The sequence below is a fragment of the Marmota monax genome, unplaced genomic scaffold, assembly GCF_021218885.2.
Source record: "Marmota monax isolate L192 unplaced genomic scaffold, Marmota_monax_Labrador192_F-V1.1 WCK01_AAM20220418_F8-fsc00082, whole genome shotgun sequence".
Lineage (NCBI taxonomy): Eukaryota > Metazoa > Chordata > Mammalia > Rodentia > Sciuridae > Marmota > Marmota monax.
Window position 1 is genome coordinate 8,431,189 of NW_026695207.1, and position 17,660 is coordinate 8,448,848.

A 17,660-nucleotide genomic window follows, 5' to 3' on the forward strand; every position below is an offset into this window, starting at 1 on the left:
CAGAGACCTCTGCAGCTCTGCTGCATTGTAGAATACAAGACTGCACTACCCAGAATCCTGGGGGTATGAAGGTAAATGTGCTACTTGCAGCCCCTAGGCTTCTGGGGTGAGGGATGCATGGGTAGAACACCAGAGTCCACTGTCAGGGTCCTCCAGAGTTCCTGGGCTAGCACATGGCAAATAGCTTCCATGGTCCTGAAGGGCAAAGACTATGTGGGCAGAACACCAGACTACACTGTCTAGAATCCCTGAGAACCCTGAATCTGTGTAGCCTGCAGCTCCAAGAGGCATCTATGGTGAGAGCTGGACAGGCAGGACAGACTGAATGACATAGAATGCTCTCAGAGGCTACTGGTAATTTGGTCTGAGCTCAGGTTCTTCTACCCTCCTACAGTGATCACCCTGGTCTGGGAATTAACAGAGTTTCTTAAAATCCCTGATTCTAAAATGGGGCAGACCCTGGCTAAGTTACTCTGTCTCAAAGACTACATGTCCCAGAAGTTTTTGTGGTGGTCTGTTTCTGGCTTCTGCCCTTGGGTACCTGAGTGAGGGTCTAGACTCCCTGTGGTGGCCTCCCTCCGTTCCTCTGCCCACCTGGCTCAGGCTGCTGCAGCACTTGGTCTGGTGGAGTGCAGGGAGGGGATCTCCTGGACTCCATTTCTCCTCTCCTGAGATTCCACTCCTCATGGTGCCATAGCCAGACCAAGTTATAGCAGTGGGAACATATTTTATTCAGTAACTGCTGAGGGTGGAAGAATGTGCTGACATTCACCAAGGAGCCGGGAGAGGCCCCACCTGTGAGCCAGGAGCAGCTCGTGCACATGTGCATGTGGCCAAAGGGGCGTGGTTAAGAAGGGGCAGGACCTCACCGCCATCTTTAATGCTGCCTCCCTGAGAGTGAGGAGAGCTGGCTTCCCATTCAGAACCAACCCGGGAGAGCCCCAGCTTACCGGAATGTTGGTAGAGATTGGGGAGAGAAGGGCAGAGCTCCCTTCTCAGAGCAATTGAGAGAGACACCCAGGTTGGGGACCCTCGTGGGTCATGCCTCCAGGGACTCTCGGAGCTCCCTTCTCCTCAGAACAATATCACACTCCTCAGAGCAACCTCAGCGGACTCTTGGCTTAGAGACTTCATGAGTCATGGATCTAGGAATGCCTGGGGTTCCCTTCTCCTCAGAGTGGCCTGGAGGAGACGCCAGTGTGTGACTCTCTTGGGTCATGTTTCTAGGGACACATGGGGTTCCCTTCTCTTCAGAGTTGTCTGAGGAAGACTCCTCAGAGCAGCCTGAGGGAGATGCCTGGTGTGGGGCAGCCCTATTTTGTATTATAGAGATAGGGTTTCACTGAGTTGCTTCATGCCTTGCTTTTGCTCAGGCTTGTTTTGAACTCAAGATTCTTCTGCCTCAGCCTTCTGAGCCGCTTAAATTTAAATATATCACTTCTAACAAAGCCAGAATTTATTAAAAATACATTCCATTTTTTTATGGAACTGAACTCATGAACGACATTTTTCTTTCTTTAACCTTTGCTTAGTTTTTTAAAGTTCTTTTTTAGTTGTAGAAGGGCACAATACATTTATTTTATTTATTTATTTTTATGTGGTGCTGAGGATCAAACCCTGCCTCACACATGCTAGGCAAGCCCTCTACCACTGAGCTACCACAGCCAACCTTTTTCTTTTGGTGGAGAGTTTAATTAGCAAGAAGCCACCCCTCCAGACCCTGAGTCTCCTCCAGACCCCACCAATATTCTATGGCCCTGCACATCCTCCTGTACCACCCTTGCCCCTTTTTCCTACCCTGCCTCTCCTCTAGGTCCTACTCATGTTCCAGGACCTGCCCCTCCTTCAGCTCCCACCCATCTGCCAGGCCCTGTGCCCTTGTGACCCATTCTCCCCCTCCTTCAGACCCTGCCTCTCCTCCAGATCTTTCCCTTCTTCCTGTCCTGCACCTCCTCCAGACCTCACCCTCCTCCTTTTATTTTTATTTTTTTTAATTGCACATGCACACAATGCCTTTATTCTGTTTATTTATTTTTATGTGGTGCTGAATATTGAACCCAGTGCCTCAACATGCTAGGCAAGTGCTCTACCACTGAGCCATAAACCCAGCCCAACCCTCCTCCTCTTTAAGTCCCTGCCTCTTCTCCAGAACCCACCCATCTTCCAGGCCCCCTCATCCTCCTCCTGACCTTCCTTCCCCCTCCTCCAGACTCTGCCCCTGCTAGTCTAGGATGAGCAGCTCCTGGCTGCTGTGCTAATTGGCAGTATATTTGTAATTGTGCACAAATAATGTCTGTTGTACAAACACTGACATCCTGCATTGGATGAATTATCTTGACTATATCAGAATTTGATATGCCATAAAATAAATTTAGAAAAATCACCTTTCTCTCTCTCTTTTTTTCTGTATAGATCATGGACATTTGAAATAAAACCAGAATTTGTTAAAGGGCAGATGACAGCCAGCTTTGAGCCCTGATGATCCCAGGATCCCATCCAGTGGGAGGACTCTAAGTACCAGTCCAAGGTTTTGTATGCTAATTGATTCATTTAGTTTTCTTATTTTAGAGTTATTTGACTATGTAATTCCTCATGGCCTCAAGTCTGTGAAGTAAGTTTTTCCTATTCAATTTTTATTTAATATTCTTTCAGTTTTCTACATAATTTTTAAAATATTTTTTTTAGTTGTCAGTGGATCTTTTTATTTTATTTATTTGTTTTGTTTATATGTGATGCTGAGGATTGAACCCAGGGCCTAACACATGCCAGGCAAATGCTCTGCCTTTGTGCCACAACTGTAGCCCTGTATAGAATTTTTAATTCTGTGAACTTCTATTTTTTATAAGGAATATTTAAAAAATTACTTTAAGCTTACTTTGTTTTTGATTGAGAGAATTGGCTTGTTTGAGAGAATTGTATTGTTTGGAAATGCTCATAATCAAATGATTTTAATTAATTTCCACTTATTAAGGTATCTTTGGAGACTGGATGTGCAGCTCAGTGGCAGAGCACTTTCCTGGCATGTGAGAGCCCATAGAGTCCATCCCAGCACTACAGACACAGAAGATGTCTGACAGGACTCAAGCATGAGAGGTATGCTTTAAAAAGATTACGTATTGGGGCTGGGGTTGTGGCTCAGTAGTAGAGCACTCACCTAGCTCATTCGAGGCCCTGGGTTCGATCCTCAGCACCACATAAAAATAATTAAATAAAACAAAGGTATTGTGTCCAACTCCAACTAAAAATAAATAAAAATTTTTAAAAAAGGTCATGTATTTACACACACATACATATACCACAGTGCCCCTTCCAAATTCATATGAAATTATTCTAAGAAAATTTTAAATCAGTTTTAAAAGAGAAGAGGGATGATGATATTTTTAATATCAACTATTGATATTTTTTTGATATTTAAAACCACTATAGATGAAATCTCCTGAGATGCAAATCATTACAAAATGTAAGAGACAAGTCAGTAGCTGCTTTTTTGTAATTCAGATACATTTACTAAAAATAAGCTTTTTAAAAAACAGATATTTTCTTCTTTTCAAATTTAGAAAGAATTTCCATATGACCTATTAAAGTTTTATATTCATCAGAAAGTTCTCTTATTCCTTGCATTCAAAGGGATGGGCCTTCTAATGAGCATGATACTTTATGTTGTCAGGAATTCTTTTGGGAGAACTCTTTTAAGTGTTTTGCCTCTGTTAAAAATATCATTTTGATATTGCTTTTGATTTCAGAAATTTGTCTTTCTTTTGAAATTATGTATTTATTAATATTTAGGGTTATTTCATTTGGGAAATGCCATGATTTCATTTTATCCTAATGTTGGTGACCCTATGTGCTTATAAGGTGGCTTTCAGAATGCAGTTGAGTATCTTTCTCATATTTGTTGGATTCATTAGAAAAGTACATGCACTTTTGATCATATTTAAATGGTTACATTTGAATTATTAGAAGCAGAAATCAGACATGTTAGTATTGTGAGCTAAACAACGTGCAGGTTTACTTTAATTATTTTGAGGAGGTTGACATAATGGCTACTGCCCTGTTCTGAACCTGCCATAGTTGTCTTACCTGGAAATATTTTTTTTTGGCACTGGGGATTAAACCCAGGGCCTTGCATGTGCTATGCAAGCCCTGAGCTACATATATCCCCAGTCCTCGTTACAATTTCATTTTGAGACAGGGTCTAGCTGAATTGCTAATGTCAGCCTCAAATTTGTGATCCTTCTGCTTTATCCTCCCAAATAGCTGAGATGAGAGGTATGTGTCAAAGTGTCTGGTTTGTCCTGGAGGATTTTGATGTCAGTATCACTTGTTTCCAATGTGTTAATAATTTCCTAAGCTAGATTATGTTCATTTTTCTTATCAATAGTCAATAAAGCCTTTTTGTTGTTTTGATGGTATGCTTAATGTGAACATGCTTTATGATGTGACACCACCGTTCATGATGGTCTAGGTATGCAATACACTATAAGGAGAGTATTTTGATTCTGAGAGTCTCAAGTGTTTTAGGTCCAACATGTTTCCTTAAGAGGAATGATTATTTATTTTCTATTTGATTACACAAATAAGACACAAATTCTTTTTTTTCCTTTTGTGGTTCTGGGGGTTGGTCCTAGGGCCTCCTGCATGCCAGGAAATCTTTCTACCACTTTGCTACATCCCCAGCCCCATAGATCCTTTAGTTGTCATTAGCTTCATGATGAGCTAGTGACAATAAAATTACTTAGAATTTCAACTAGATTTAGACTCATGCAAGAGTTTGGGCATCCATAGCTCCTTGTGATTTCTAAAAGGTAGAGTGTTTTCCCACAACACAACAGCATCTATTATCACTCCTGGACTGAGCTGACACCTTTGCTTCTCTTGGCTCACCACTTCCTGCAGAGGTGTTGGAGGAGATGACTATTTCTGTGATTATTTGTCCCAGTGACAAATATTTGATTATATTGCTGCTAAAAGGTGTGCATAGAAATAAAATAGAGACAAGGATTCTTTGGGATAAGTGATTCAGTCACAGTGAGTCAATTTGTATTAGGACTTTTTTTTTTTTTAATAAAGTCATTCTTTAGGGAAAGTTAAACCATGAGTTGAAATAGAATCTCTAAAATGTCATTTTTCTCCCTCTAGTGATCAAGTTTTAAGAAGACAAACCTAGAACCTAGTGACAGCATAAAAATATAATAAGTTAACATATGTTATTACTTCAACATGAAATATGTAAAAGAGCCACATACTTTCAATTTTATATGAGTTTGAACTATTTGATTTTTGTGTTATAAATATTCCTAATAAAATACAGAACTAGCTAAGAATGTCAGTTACCAGTAATTAACTGTATGAATAATTAAACAAGTAGGTGTTTGAGAAAATATAACCATGTCCTAAGGTTTTACTTTAGAGTAGTTTAATCATTTTTTTTTTTTTTAGTGTGGGGGTACTGGGGATTGAATCCAGGGGCACGTAATCACTGAGCCACATCCCCAGCCCTTTTTTGTATTTTATTTAGAGGCAGGGTCTAACAGAGTTACTTAGGGCCTCACTAAGTTGCTGAGGCTGGATTTGAACTTGAAATCATCCTGCCTCAGCCCCCCCAAGATGCTGGGCTTACAGGAATGTGCCACCATGCCAGGCTTATTTTTATCTTTATACAGAGATTGAAAAGAAAGTGCAGAGATTTCCCAGGTAGTCTCAACCTGGTTTCTTCCCTTGTTATGACTTAGGTGAGCTGTCTCTAAAGTGTTAACATCTTAGACCATTTGTCATGAAGAAAAAATACTGGTATGTTACAATTAACTGAAGTCATATGTCCTTTGGATTCTCAGTTCTGTGTCTTCCTGTTCTAGGATCCCATCTAGGAGACAACATGACATCCAGTCATCATGTCTCCATAGACTTCTCTTGGGGTGACAATTTCTATGAACTTCCTTGTTCTGATGACCTTGACAGTATTGAGGATGACTTGTCAGGTATTTTTTAGATTGTTCTCCATTGAATTTTCCTTGTTTTTTTTTTCATATTTAAACTGGGGCTGTGGGTCTGGGGGAGACAAGTCACAGAGGTGGAGAGCTGCTCTGTCATCTCTTGTCCTTATTGTCATATTAGTATTGACTGTGCTCACCTGGCTGAGGCAGTGCCTTTCATGTTTCCTTGTTTAATCTCATATTTAGCCTGGGGCTATTGGACTGGGGAGGCTGGTCACTGAGATGAAAAGCAGCTCTATCATCTCATGTCCTCAAGGTGAAATGTTAGTATTGATTGTGCTCACCTGCTTGAGGAAGGGCCTTTCAGGTTTCTTAGTGTGAAGTTACTCTTTTTTGCATATCCACATTGTCTTCTTCTGGAGGAAGTTACAGTGCAGAACCCACACTTAGGGATCAGAGAGTTAGCTCTACCTCCTTGATGGCTGTGTCTTTCTCAATTATATGGAACTCTTCTGCACAAGAGGTTTCTACTCAACCTCATTTGTTTGTGTATTCAGTCATTTATTTATACCAGTCATCTGGATAGTTCCCTTAAGCTGTTTTTTTTAAAGAGAGAGTGAGGAAAGAGAGAGAGAGAGAGAGAATTTTAATATTTTTTTATTTTTTAGTTTTCGGCAGACACAACATCCTTGTTTGTATGTGGTGCTGAGGATCGAACCCAGGCTGCACGCATGCCAGACAGGCGTGCTACTGCTTGAGCCACATCCCCAGCCCCTTAAGCTGTTTTTTTTTCTTTTTTTTTTAAATAGTACTTTGCTGCTCAATTCATCCCTATTTTAACCATTGGGAATTCTTTCCATTGGAGATATTTCCATTATCTCTTGTTGTCTTTTAACATATTTTCTGGTTTTGTTCCAAAGTTTTTTCTTTCTGATATTTAAATTACCCTGACTTATATATTTACTGTCTTACTCTTAGTATCAGCCATTTCTTTAAAGAGTCCTGGATCCTTTGATTAGAGAGTGATATTAAAATCTTTCATCTGGCAGGGGCTGGGGTTGTGTCTCAGTGGTAGTGCACTCATCTGGCATGTGTGAGGCACTGGGTTCGATCCTCAGCACCACATAAAAATAAACAAATAAAATAAAGGTCTTTAAAAAGTCTATAAAAAATTTCATCTTGCATCTTTATACACACAACTGACAATGCAAAGAAGTGTATGTGTATTCTAATCTTTTTATATCCCCTAGTTATAACTATGTTTATGTGGAACCATCTGTGAATGTATTAAGCAAAATGTGAGTGTATACTGATCTGCAGTCAGTGGATTTTGACCCCTTATGACATAGATCCCTCTGCCTTCACCCCTTGTTTATCGTAACTTCTCACCCCATCTAGCTCCCAGTTTCTGCCATATAATTATTTCATTGTTCCATTATGAGCAATAATTCATTATTGCTCCAGCTTATGGACTGTGACACAATAAGAAATACACATTCAGCCTCTGCACCCAGTTCCTGGTTCAGCACTCCTAAAATCTTCATATTTGCTGAGTGACTGAGGTGTTAGGAACATCTTTTGTTCTAATATTGATTCTTTTACCTTGGTTATTTGCACAGAGCTCCTAAGCCCTGCAGAATCTCCTGTGGGCCTAGGAGGGGCTTGTGCTTTAATAAGGACTTTTGGTGGGCACTAGGACAGCTTCAGGATGGAGGATGGTCATGAGAAAAACCACAGGAAGGGTGGTACACCCCAACTCCATGTAGATGGAGACTCCCGTGCTGGGAGATTCCTGGGCTTCATCCTGCACAACTCTTCCTCTGTAATTTGGTCTTTTCTAGAATGTCATAAAAGATAAGCCATACAGTATGTAGTCTCTTCAGCCTGGCTTATTTCACTTAGCAGTATACCAGGTAGGATTTATCTATGTCTCTGTGTAGGGTGGTAGTTCATTCCTTTATATTCTGTGTTGGTTATGCATTCAGCTATGGGAGGACGTTCTTATTTATGATGTGATCAGCATCATAGAGCTGCTATGCATAATTACATGCTAGTTTTGTTTTGACATAGTTTTTCAAAGGATTTCTCTAAATGAAGATAATTTATAGGGACACTGTTGGGTCATAGATTGGATTTTTCTGCTTTGGGAAGAACTGGCACATCATCTTCCAAAGTGGCCATGCCATATGTTCTTCTAGTAATGCCTGAGACTGCTGGTATCACGTCCTGCAGCTGTTGGTGCACTGCTGTTTCTTAGAGATCAGCAGTTCTAATAGCTGTGCCATACTACCTCACTATTGTTTTAATTTATGATTCCCTGATGATATGGGATGCTGAACATCATTTTGTATAACTATTTGCCATGTTTTACAGAGTAGGAAAAAAATGTGTGTGTGTGTGTGTATGTGTGTGTAGTGCTGGGGATTGAACCCCAGACCTCGCATAAACTAGGCAAGTGCTCTACCATTGAGCTATATCCCATCCTTTAAAAATTTTCCTAGGCTGGGCTCAAGTTTTCAATCTTCCTGCCCCAGCCTTTTGAGTAATTGGGATTGTTGGCCTGCAACAGTGCACTTTGTAAAAATTGAACTTTATAAAGTCCATGTTATTGGTATTTTTTTTTTTCAGTCAGTTGGTATTTGGTATTTTGAGTTAAAACTCATCATCAAGGACTGGGGAAGTAGCTCAGTATTAGAAAGTTTGTATAGCATGTGTGAGGCCCTGCACAGTACAGTCCCTTGTACCAGAAACAAATATACACTACCATCACTAAATCTAAGATCACATAGATTTTCTTATTTCTTTCCAGATTTCTTTTAGTTTTACCAATTTTTGTTATGGACTATTATGAGTTAATTTTTGTAGGAGTTTCTGTTTTTGTCTACATTCATTTCACTCAATATGGTTTGAATAACTTGTTCAATCACCATTTCTTAAAAAAACAAGGATACTGGGTTTCATTTTAGTTTGAATTTCCAAAATCATGGCCTTGAGTAATCTAGATATAGTACTGAATTTCATCCATTTCTCAGGAATGTCAGGGGGTGGCCATACACCACTGAGTTGAAGCATTTTGTGCTTGGTCCTAATGATCACCAGAGGGTATGTGCCACCTTCCTGGATGTGGCAGTGTCATAATACTTTTATGGTGGAGTGATAATGCTAACATGTTGTCCATGTGCAGCCTCTAATGCTAATGTATTATCCATAGTAGCCTTTGATGTTATTGTGTCCACATGTGGCCTCTGATACAAATATAGTATCCATAGAGTGGACTTGAGCACTAATAAAACAGCTTCCATATTAATATAATGTCTACATCATGGCCTCTAATACTAAAATAATATTCACAATATGGCATCAAAAACTAATATAATAGCTGCCCTGTGGTCTCTAATCCAAATATAATATACATACTATAACATCTAAAACAAAGTAGTATCTCCCTATGATCTTTAATACTAATATGATATCCATAGTGTAGCACCTAAGGCTATTATAATAGCTGCCCTGTGTCCTTTCATGTTCTTATGGTATCCATAGATATTGTGGTTTAGATATGAGTTGTCCTTTAAAAAACTCATATGTGAGCCAATGAGAGAAAGTTTAGATGTGTAATGACTGGATCCTGAGAGCATTAACCTACATCAGTGAAACCTAATGAAAGCATTAACCTAATTATCCACTGATTGGGATTAAGTGGGTGGTAGCTGTAGGATATAAAGATAAAGATTAGGGTATAAAGATAAAGATTATGATGGCTCAAAACATGGGATGATGGCCTCTATTTAGCTAAAATATGCAAACATATGTTGAATAACCAGAACAGTGAATTTCTGAGGTTATGCATCAGGACTAGGTAGTGGCACAACTCTCTGCAACACTAAACAAGCTAATCAATCAATAGAATCCAAGCTCAGGGTGCATTTGCAACCTGAGGAAAGAGATGAAATTAAAATTGGGATGGGGGTATGAAGATGTAGCATAATGTCCTTTAAGCTAATCAGAGGTGGGTCACAGGGGCCCTAATGGCAGCTTCCTCCAGGTTCTCCCCTAGATGTGGTTCTGTGGGGATCCTGGAGTTGCCTCCATGTTTGCCTGTTGTTCCCAGGAAGCTCCTATTGACAAAGATGCAGGCCTGGATTGTTGTGCTTGCATTTTTCTGAGTTTACCACCCCATACAGAACTTTTTAATCTCTTTCCATAGGCAGCAACTGCATACTGAGCCTGAGTTTATCAGCTGCATATACAGGTGTTTCTATTCAGAATTCACTTTTCCCTCTGTGAGGTGTGCAAAGGTAAAGGCAGTCCAGGGTCCAGACCAGACTAGAGACTGGAGGGAGCTCAGAGACACCAGGGCCTCCATGGCATGGATTCATAGCAGTTATGCTATTTGTTCACCCATTGAAGCACATCCTGATTGCTTAAGGTATTGGGGCATTGTGAATAGAACTACTATATGTAATGGCGTGCTGTTATCTAGATACACATTTTTGAGGCAGTTGTCTATATTTTTAGGATCATGTGTTGACACAAGGTTTAACTTTGGGGAAAATGGCCAGTTTTTTTTGATAGTGGTGAGCTGTTGTGTGCTCTACCAGCAATGCACAAGAGTTCTTGTGGCTGCTCATCATCCTCATGGTTGATACTACACTTTAGTAAAGACCTTAGCAGCTTAATAGTTGTGCAGTGCATCTTGGGGTTTGTGCTTTCCTCATGACAGGTGATACTAAGAGTCATTTCTATGCTTCTTTGCCATCTTGTATCTTTCTTGTGCATTGTATGTTCAGATCTTTACCCACTATGTTGTCTTATTGTTGAGTGTCTTACTATATTTTGTGCACAAGTTTGTTTTAGACATATACCTTCCAAAGATTCCCCCGGTCTTTGACTTGTCTTTTTATTTCCTTAATATGATTTTTTTTTACAGAGCAGTTTAATACAGTCCACATTATCAGGTTTTTCTTTCATGGATTTGTTGTTGTTATTGTTTGTTTATTTGGTAGCAGGGATTGAACCCAGGGGTGCTTAACCACTGAGCCACATCCCCAGCTTTCATGGATTTTTTTTGGGGTGGGGCTGTATTTAGAACCTCATCATGAAACATGTGGTCATGCACATCTTCTAGAGTTTTACAGTTTCCCATTTTAAATGCAAGTCTAGAGAATATTTTGATAGGTACTGGCGCCCATATGTGTGGCTTCTTGAAGTGTGTCCTTTTGCAGTCAGTGCTGTCTAGTCTAGGTTTAAAAACAGTTTGTTGGGAATTTCTGGAATGCACTGAATCTTCAGTTCAGGTTTGAGATAATTTCATCTTAATTATATTGAGACCTGAACAAAGTATATCTGCACTTATTTATATTTCATTTGATTTCTTTCTAAACATTTCAAGATTTTCTAAAAGAATGATTGTACTTTAAGACTTACATGAAAGTACTTTAATTTGGGGTGTCTATTTTAAATATTAATGTTTTAAAATTTTTCTTATTCCAGTTTATAAATTTCACTGTTTCCTCTTCATGATTGCTGAAATCAATGAAATTTTGTCTATGGGCCATGTATTTTGCTGCTTGCTATCTCCATCCATTCTGATCAAGACATAGGATCGTAGGCTCTATTTCTTTTTTATTTCCAAAATCATGACCTGGAACAGTCAGAACTATGAATTTTAGAGCTTCACTATGCCTAGCACAAGGGGGTGCAGCTCTGAAGAGTGAACACCCAGCATCCTGCACTGTCTACAGTGGCCAGCAGGGGGCACTCAGAACAACTTTCTCTGATCAACTGCATTTGGGGGCTGTGTTCTGTGCCCTAATCAAACTTCCTTCTCCTGGGGATCCACCTGAGAGATGCCACATCTAGGGACTCCTAGGGGCTGTATCTAAGGTGTAGACCAGTGGTATTTTTTTTAATCCTGGGGACACACCTAGAAAGATACCATGGCCTGGGTATGCCTGGTGGATATATCTATGGTGAGGACCAGAGCTTCCTTCTCCTTGGCACCTACCCATGGAGACTCCACTGTGGATTCAGGATGACTGAGGAAAACATGAGGAAGAAGCTTCTTGTGCACTGCCTGGTGTGCTGAGAAGGAAGTTCTGCCATGTTCCTTACTTTCTCAGGTAATATTTCAGCAGAACTTATTTTACAACAGTATTTCTTTTTTTAATATTTATTTTTTAGTTTTTGGTGGCAAAACATCTTTATTTATTTTTATGTGGTGCTGAGGATCAAACCCAGCACCCCACACATGCCAGGCGAGCGCACTACCGCTTGAGCCACATCCCCAGCCCCACAACAACAACAGTATTTCTTACTGAGGCTTTGGCTGCCCATTATCATGGTATGTCAATGTATTTTGTGTGGCTTGAGTGTCTAAGGACACAAATGCCCCCTCAAGGTGGTGCAGGGAGGGCCCAGTGTCTGGAGTCTCACTGGGGCCTGTGGGTAAGGGCTCATGAAAATGCAGTAAGAAGCTCTCAGGAGCCTCTAGGGTGAGAGATGTAAGGATTATGATGGATTGCACTACCCTGAATCCTGGGTAACTACAGAATCATCATTGCAGTTACCAGAGCATTCTGAAGTGAGGGCAGCATGGGTCAAATGACAAAATGTACTACCCATAATTCTTGGGGACCTGCAGCTTGCAGAGACCTCTGCAGAGAGGACTGTACTGACAAAAAATCAAACTATGCTACCAATTACTTTTGGGTGCCTGCTTTGCCCAAGAGCCTCTGGGGGTGAGAATTGTAAGGGCAGAATACCAGACTTCAATGCTCAGAACTTCTGGGAATGCCTACATACCCTGTAACCCTGTAAGTCCCAGAGGTTTCCGTAGTGACAGTTGTATTGGTAGAACACACTACCTAGAATCTCTAGGGTACCAGGGAAAGCATGGGGTCTTCAGCTCCTGTGATCCTCAGCAGGACTGTGCAGGCAAACCCTAGACTGCATTATCCAGAACTGTCAGGGACTGCAGCTCCCAGAATCCCCTGTGGTGAGTGGGCAAACTATTGAACTGCATTACTCACAATCCTAAGGGGGAATTTGAGTTTCAGAATTTTCTGAAGTAAGTAGGAAAAACACAGGACTATATTATCAACAAATCTCTGTGTCAGCAGCTGTCAGGATCCTCTGTTGTGAGGACTGTTGGACTGAGAGCTTAACTACAGTATCCAGAATCCTTGGTGAGGTGTGTTTCCCAGGTGAGTATGCAGCCTGCAACTCCCAGAGGCCTCCCAAGTGACAGCTGTGCATTATGCAGGTCAGACTACACTACCTACAATTCCTGGGGACACACTGGTGAATGTGCTGCCTGCAATTCCAGGAGGCTTCCACAGTGAGGTCTTCAGTACCAAGGCAAGCATGTGGTCTTCAGGTGTCATGGCCCTTGCAGTAAGGGCATGTAGGCAAAACACTGGACTACCTTTATCCAGAATCCTCAGGGGGGAATCACAGTTCCAGGATCTGCAATAGTGAGGGCTTCAGGGTAGGGAGCTGAACTACACTACCTCGAATTCTTGGAGGTGCCCATGTTCATGTAGCCTGGAACTCTCAGAGGCTTCCACAGTGATGGCTATGGAGGCAGAAGACAGGACTATGCTACCCAGAATCCCTGGGGGTCTGCAGCTCCCAGACACCTACCTTTTGAGTACTGCCAGGCAAGCTTTGTATTGCACTACACAGACTCCCAGGGGTGTCTAGGCAGGCTTGTGCTACACAGATCCCAGAGCTTTGATGGTGAAGTCCACTTAGGTAAGATGGACTGCACAACCCAGAATAATCAATGGCCTACAGCTCTCAGAGACCTCTGCGGTCAGGGCTGACTGAGTAGAACTGACAACCATACTCAGAATTCCTGGGGGCTCTGAGCTCTAAGTAGTCACTGTAGAGTTGATCATAGCACCAGGCTATAATACCCATGATCCTTGGGGGCTTGCAGCTCCCAGAATCCACTGTAGTGATGGCTGCATTGGCAGAACACCAGACTAAACTGTCCAAAATCCCTAGGGATGCCTGAGTGACTGTGTAGCCTGCAGTTTCTAGAAACCTCTGCAGGGGGTGGGGGCTGCATTATAGAGACTGGATTACACTTCCCAGAATTCTGGGTGGGTGTATGAGGGTGAATGTGCTACTTGAAGCGCCCGTAGGCTTCTGGAGTGAGGGCTGAATGGCCAGAATGCCAGACTACAGTGTTCAGAATCACTAGGGGTGCCTGAGTAGCCTGCAGCTCACAGAGACCTCTGCAGCTCTGCTGCATTGTAGAATACAAGACTGCACTTCCCAAAATCCTGAGGGTAGCAGGGTAAATGTGCTACTTGTAGACTCTAGGCTTTTGGGGTGAGGGCTGCATGGGTAGAACACCAGAGTCCACTGTCAGGGTCCTCCAGGGTGCCTGGTCCAGCACATGGCACACAGCTTCCATTGTCCTGAAGGGCAAAGACTGTGTGAGCAGAGCACCAGACTACATTGTCTAGAATCCCTGAGAACCCTGAATCTGTGTAGCCTGCAGCTCCAAGAGGCATCTATGGTGAGAGCTGGACAGGCAGGACAGACTGAACGACCTAGAATGCTCTCAGAGGCTACTGGGAATTTGGTCTGAGCTCAGGTTCTTCTACCCTCCTACAGTGGTCACCCTGGGCTGGGAATTAACAGATTTTTTAAAAAAATTCCTGATTCTAAAATGGGGCAGACCCTGGCTAAGTCACTGTCTCAAAGACTACATGTCCCAGAAGCCTTTGTGGTGGTCTCTGCCCTAGGGTGCCTGAGTGAGGGTCTAGACTCCCTGTGGAAGCCTCCCTCTGTGCCTCTGCCCACCTGGCTCAGCCTGCTGCAGCCCTTGGCCTGGTGGAGTGCAGGGAGGGGGTCTCCTGGATTCCATTTCTTCTCTCCTGAGATTCCACTCTTCATGGTGCCACAGCCAGATCTAGTTACAGCAGTGGGAACAGATTTTATTCAGTAACTGCTGAGGGTGGAAGAAGGTGCTGACATTCACCAGGGAGCTGGGAGAGTCCCCGCCTCTGAGCTGTGAGGGGTGTGGTCAAGAAGGGGTGGGGCCTAACCGCTATCTTTAATGCTACCTCCCTGAGAGTGAGGAAAGCTGGCTTCCCACTCAGGACCAACCCGGGAGAGCCCCAGCTCACTGGAATATTGGGTCACTTCACAGAGAGGGGCAGAGCTCCCTTCTCAGAGCAGATTGAGAGAGACACCCAGGTTGGGGACCCTCGTGGGTCATGCCTCCAGGGACTCCCAGAGCTCCCTTCTCCTCAGAGCAGCCTCAGGGGACTCTTGGCTTAGAGACTTCGTGCATGGCTCTAGGAATGCCTGGGGTTCCTTTGTCCTCAGAACAGCCTGAGGGGGATGCCTATCTTGGGGACTCTCATGTGGCATGTTTCTAGGGCTTCCAGGGTTTCCTGAGGGAGTTGCCAGGGTTGGGGACCCTCAAAGATCATGTCTCGAGGTAGGCCTGGGGTTACCTTCTCAGAGCAGTCTGGAGGAGACGCCAGTGTGGGGACTCTCTTGGGTCACGTCTCTAGGGACGCCCAGGGTTCTCTTTTCTTCAGAGTGGTCTGAGGAAGACTCCTGGTCTGGGGAGCCTCATGGGTTGTGTCTGTAGGGACATCTGGGGTTCCGTTCTCCTAAGAGCAGCCTGAGGGAGATACCTGGTGTGGGGCAGCCCATTTTGTATTATAGAGACAGGGTTTCAGTGCATTGCTTCGTGCCTTGCTTTTGCTGAGACTGGTTTTGAACTCAAGATCCTTCTGTCTCAGCCTTCTGAGCCGCTTAAGTTTAAATATATTACTTCTAACAAAGCCAGAATTTATTAAAAATACATCCCCTGTATTTTTAATAATGAACCACATTTTTTCTTTAATCTTTGCTTAGTTTAGTTTAATTTTTTTTTTTAGTTGTAGAAGGGCACAATACATTTATTTTATTTATTTTTATGTGGTGCTGAGGATCAAACCCAGTGCCTCACACATGCTAGGCAAGCACTGTACCACTGAGCTACCACTGCCACACATTTTTATTTTGGTGGAAAGTTTAATTAGCAAAAAGCCACCCCTCCAGGACCCTCTTGCTAAGGCCTCCCCCTCCAGACCCTGCGACTTCTACAGACCCCACCCATATTCTTCGGCCCTGCCTGTCCTCCTGAACCACCTTCCCCCTCCTTCCTACCCTGCCTCTCCTCTAGGTCCTAATCATGTTCTATGGCCTGTCCCTACCTCAGGTCCCATCCATCTGCCAAGCCCTGCCCCCTTGTGATTCATTCTCCTTCTCCTTCAGACCCTTTCTCTCCTCCAGATCTTTCCCTTCTTCCTGTCCTGCTCCTCTTGCAGACCTCACCTTCCTCTCTCTCTTTTTTTCATTTTTGTTTTGCACATGGACACAATGTCTTTATTTTGTTTATTTATTTTTATGTGGTGCTAAGGTTTGAACCCTAGCCTCAACATGCTAGGCAAGTGATCTACCACGGAGCCATAACTCCAGCCCAATCCTCCTCCTCTTTAAGACCCTGCCTCTTCTCCAGACCCCGCCCATCTTCCAGGCCCCCTCGTCCTCCTGACTTTCCCTCCACCTCTTCCAGACTCTGTTCCTGCTGGTCTAGGATGAGCAACTCCCTGGCTGCTGTGCTAATTGGCAGTATATTTGTAATGGTGTACAAATAACGTTCGTTGTATAAACACTGACATCCTGCATTGGATGAATTATCTTGACTATATCAGAATTTGATATACCATAAAATAACTTTAGAAAAGGCACCTTTCTCTATAGATCATGAACATTTGAAATAAAATCAGAATTTGTTAAAGGGCAGATGACAGTCAGCCTTGAACCCTGATGATCCCAGGATCCCATCCCTTGGGAGGAGTCTAAGTACCAGTCCAAGGTTTTGTATGCTAATTGATTCATTTTCTTATTTTAGACTTATTTTGTAATGTAATTCCCTATAGCCTCCAGGTCTCCAGTTCTGGGCAGTAGGTTTTTCCAATTCAATTCTTGATTAATATTCTTTCAGTTTTCTACAGAATTTTAAAAAATATTTTTAAGTTGTCAGTGGATCTTTTTATTTTATTTATTTATATGTGGTGCTGAGGATTGAACCCAGGGCCTAACACATGCCAGACAAACGATCTGCCTTTGCACCACAAATCTAGCCTTTTATAGAATTTTTAATTCTGTGAACTTCTATTTTTTATAAGGAATGTTTTAAAAATTACTTTTAGCTTACTTTGTTTTTGATTGAGAGAATTGTTTTGTTTGAGAGAATTATATTGTTTGAAAATGCTCATAATCAAATGATTTTAATTAATTTCCACTTATTAAGGTATCTTTGGAGACTGGATGTGTAGCTCAGTGGCAGAGCACTTGCCTGGCATGTGAGAGGCCATGGAGTCCATCCCAGGACCATACACACAAAGATGTCTTTGACAGGACTCAAGCATGAGAGGTATGCTTTAAAAAGATCATGTATTGGGGCTGGGGTTGTGGCTCAGTAGTAGAGCAGTCACCTTCCACATGCGAGGACCTGGGTCCGATCCTTGGCACCACATAAAAATAAGTAAATAAAACAAAGGTACTGTGTCCAACTACAACTAAAAATAAAGTTTTTTTTTTTAAAAAGGTCATGTATTTCCATATATATATATATATATATATACACACACACACACACACACACACACACCACAGTGCCTCTTCCAAATTCATATGAAATTATTCTAA

At 42.3% G+C, this 17,660-nt stretch overlaps 1 long non-coding RNA gene across 1 annotated transcript in view; it reads left to right on the forward strand.

Moving 5' to 3' along the window:
• The first annotated feature begins 5,862 nt into the window (after positions 1-5,862).
• Positions 5,863-17,660, forward strand: part of LOC131423655 (uncharacterized) — a 39,006-nt gene continuing 27,208 nt past the window's right edge. The window contains exon 1 of the long non-coding RNA XR_009225512.1: positions 5,863-5,978. This is a non-coding gene — a long non-coding RNA (uncharacterized LOC131423655). The remainder of the gene's footprint in view (positions 5,979-17,660) is intronic.